This window comes from Notolabrus celidotus, chromosome 15, assembly GCF_009762535.1.
Source record: "Notolabrus celidotus isolate fNotCel1 chromosome 15, fNotCel1.pri, whole genome shotgun sequence".
Taxonomy (NCBI): Eukaryota; Metazoa; Chordata; class Actinopteri; order Labriformes; family Labridae; genus Notolabrus; species Notolabrus celidotus.
Genome location: NC_048286.1, coordinates 6,565,069 through 6,569,128, shown reverse-complemented (window position 1 = coordinate 6,569,128; position 4,060 = coordinate 6,565,069). Strand labels below are relative to the sequence as shown.

Below are 4,060 nucleotides of genomic sequence, written 5' to 3'. Positions count from 1 at the left end.
TGTTATATTATGTTATGTTATGTTATGTTATGTTATGTTATGTTATGCTATGTTATGTTATGTTATATTATGTTATGTTATATTATGTTATGTTATGCTCTGCTATGCTATGCTGTTATATTATGTTATGTTATAATATGTTATGTTATGGTATGCTATGCTATGTTATGTTATGTTATGTTATGTTATGCTATGTTATGCTATGTTATGCTATGCTATGCTATGTTATGTTATGCTATGTTATGTTATATTATGTTATGTTATAATATGTTATGTTATGTTATGTTGTTATGTTATGTTATGTTATGTTATGTTATGTTATAATATGTTATGATATGCTATGTTATGTTATGTTATGTTGTTATGTTATGTTATGTTATGTTATGTTATGTTATGTTATGTTATGCTATGCTATGCTATGCTATGCTATGCTATGCTATGTTATGTTATGTTATGTCCAGCAATGATTGTGACTTCTCAGATGTGTAAGCTATCCATGCTATGGGCACTTATGTATTTCCATAACATCACAGATGATGTCTTTTGAGCTTTGTGCTGATAACAAGCCAGGTGGTTCTGTTCTCTTTAGAGCAGAGGATGCAGCGTCCATGATTTCCAAAAAGAATGTCAAAATTGAATTGTTGGACCACAGGACACTTATTCCACTTCATCACTTCATGATTTGTAAATCATCCCATTCTGTTCATATCAACATTAGAAACAGTGTCCTGACTGTTTGGGAATTAGGACTGTAGTTTAAGGGGTTATTCAAAGTAAATAAATGCACCCTTAAAGACTCATTTAAAGATATCTGCTCTTTGTGAGATAAATCACAGTATCTGCGTTGATATTATTTTGTAATTATGAACTTTATAACAATAAGCTCAACTTTACAGGCTGCATGTTGGCTTGTAATTGGATTTTGAGAGTGATGTGCTTGTGTGTGATTGTGCGCATTGCTGAATTTGGAGTCGTGACAGTTCACATCTGTCTCTCTCCCTCTATCTCTTTCTCACACACACACTGGCAAACACACACTCCCACTGTTTCAGGATGTGCCGGGAACACAGGGGGTCTATACTGGTGTGTGTATATGCAAGGTTAGTGTGTGTGTGTGTGTGTGTGTGTGTGTGTGTGTGTGTGTGTGTGTGTGTGTGTGTGTGTGTGTGTGAGGTTAGTGTGTGTGTGTGTGTGTACAGAGGCAAGAGATTTTTTTTTGTGTGTGTATATCCAGGGCACATTGTCTGGACAGGGAAAATGAGAATGGATGGGATTGTAATTACTGAATGGAGATATCCACACAGTGTGAAATTAGAAAAGGCTGGGCGAAAACCTCCCACGGGCATCGCCGGTAAAGAGAGAGTAGTTGTCATGGTGATAGGTGAATTCAAACAGGGCTTCACAAACCTTCAGGGAAAGAGGTGTGAATGTGTGTGACTGAGTTTCTCCTTCAGGTGTGTGTGTGTGTGTGTGTGTGTGTGTGTGTGTGTGTGTGTGTGTGTGTGGTGTGGGTTGGGCTGTGTTTATGGATTTTTTTTGTGAAAGAGCAGAGAAAAGTTGCTGTGACCTTGATAAAAACTCACAGGATATTGTGTTTTCAATTTTTCTACCTTCAAAAGGTGCAGTGAGTGTTACCTGGGCTGGGAGTGTAGGAGGTTTGTCCCAGGGGCGACATTTCACCGAGGGGATGAACATGTCCCACATCTGTCACTAAACTTAGTTTAGTCCACAAACTTTTCACAGTTTTATAGATGCAATGACTCATATCTCTCTGTTGATTAAATGCACAAACAATCCTCTGTGTTGTCGTTGTTGTTGTTGTTGTTCGCTCACAGCAATATCTGTTTTATGAGCAGCAGCAAGGCAGAGCAACTTTCTCTCCCCTCTCAGAATGAAAACAAACTGTGCAGCATTTTTTTTGCCATAAGCCTGGACAGCCTCTCTCTACATATAAGGGATGCAACAATACAGTGAGCCCACAGTTCACTCAAACGACAACCTCTCGTCTCAAATTATGAAGCTCATGCAGAAGTGTTATAAACTGCAATTCAATGAGAATCCGCTTGAGGCTGGCTGCAGAAACACCGGAAACCACATAGACACCAATTGAAAAAAGACGATCTTTACAGCATTAATAAACATGTTTACAGCCTGGTTCAAAAAACAGCTTGGCTCTAAGTTGCTGATTTCTCTATTGGCAAACACTGTACGGGGGTGAATTTTTTTCTAACGTGACGGTTCAGAAGATATTAAGATTAGGATTTTCTGCCAAAATAGGGACATGAGGGACATGATTGACAGGCGGGAACACATAGCTGTTTGCTAGGAGGCTCAAACCCCGCCTCTTTACGTCACACTCTTTTGAATGAGTTCAGCATTTCCAATATGGCCCCCGCCTGTGATGATTCTGTTGGTTTTGTTTTTGTTGTAGGGTTTTTGCTTTTGTTCTCCTTCTCCCCCTCCCCTTTCGGTTTTTCCTTCTCCTGCAGGTATGTGAGTGGCAGGGGGTGTGGCTGGCTTCCTCAGCAGCAGACGAGGCACACCTGGCTCCACTTGACTAATCATCCTGTCCATAAAAGCCTGGTCTTCACTCCACTACTCTGCCAGATAATTCTGTCTTTTTGGGTAGTGTCCTCTAGTGATTCTTTCTGTGGACTATTAAGCTTTGTTTGCTGTGTATTCTTGTGCTCAAGAATTTCTCTGTTTTTACCTGTGTTCTTCTTGTGCTCAGGTACTCCGGTGTGCCTCACTGTTTCGACTGAACCCTGCCTGTGTTCCCTGCATTGCCATCAGGATCACCTTTTCTGGCCAGCCAGCTCCCTACCTTCACTGCCTGTTTTGTTTTTGAACATTAAATGGCTTATTTTTACATTATTTACCTGCTTCAGTCATGCCTGGGGGTTTCTTGTATATCATGTTTCCCGTTTTATTTTGTAGTTATTGAAGCATTTTAATATGGGCATCAACTAAGCAGAAACATCTAGTGTTAAAAATGAAGCCAATGCAGAAGTGCAAAAAACTGCGGTTCCTTGAGTGTCCACTTGATGCCGACCCAAAAAGCAAAGGAATCTCCATCTGAAAGTTAACTGCTAGTTACCCTTGAGTTGAGGAAGCCCATACAGTACATCCTTAACAAATGAAGTCACTGTTTTGCTCAGGGACACCAGCACAGTCACTTTAAGGGTGCTACGACCCCCTGCTGCCAAAGAAACTCTGACTTCAGGGACTCTGCTGCATTAAGAAGAGCTATTTACAGTTTTTTAGCCCAATTTTTCAAACACTTACATGTTTGCATCCTAAATGTTGTTCATTGTGAAGAACAGCGCCAAGTCACTTTTCACCTGAAAAAGCCGTCTGACAGTTCTTCATTTTCAAAAAAGGGGTGTTTCATTATGAAGCAATTTATGTGGAAATGAAAGTTGCAGAAACATTTGCATCTCTATGGGTTTTCTTATAATTGATTTCTTTCTCTGTAATACAAATTGTGAAAATGTCAAGCTTGATCGGCATGAAGAGCTTTGCATCCAGCCCATCAGTCACGCTTTAAGCATAAAGTCCTTTAAAATCTGCACTTGCATGAAAAAAAAAAAATGCATGAAAAAAATGCAATGTTATGTCGGACTAATTGGGGAGGCAGATTTTCTTTGTGGCACATTTATTTTTTGTGAAGACTTTTTATTCACTTTGCTGCCACCTCTGTGCTCTGTTGTTTTGTTCAAAGGATCATAAACAAGGTCCCTTTAGGACAGGAATATTCAATGAACAGTTATTCAGTCACAGTCACATGTGGTGAAAAGCAAGGAGGCGGTTCCATGTGCAGAATTGTGAAGATTTATTTAATCAAAGGCCAAAACAAAGAAGTCAAAGTGTGTTCATCCATACAAGTCACAAACGTGACAGAAAACTACAAAGACACAAGAAAGGACAGACAGAGGAAACACAGAGACTTTAAACACTCACTGGGTAACGAGTAACGAGACACAGATGAGACAACAAGGCACAGGTGTGGACAATCACAATGTAGGGAAAACACAGGAAGTAAAACTAGACTTAGCACACA

At 39.7% G+C, this 4,060-nt stretch overlaps 1 long non-coding RNA gene across 1 annotated transcript; it reads left to right on the top strand.

The window, feature by feature from the left end:
• The first annotated feature begins 2,429 nt into the window (after positions 1–2,429).
• On the top strand, positions 2,430–3,756 carry LOC117827074. The gene is made up of 2 exons (XR_004634141.1): positions 2,430–2,625; positions 2,732–3,756. It is a non-coding gene; the product is annotated as an uncharacterized LOC117827074 (long non-coding RNA).
• Positions 3,757–4,060: the final 304 nt, after the last annotated feature.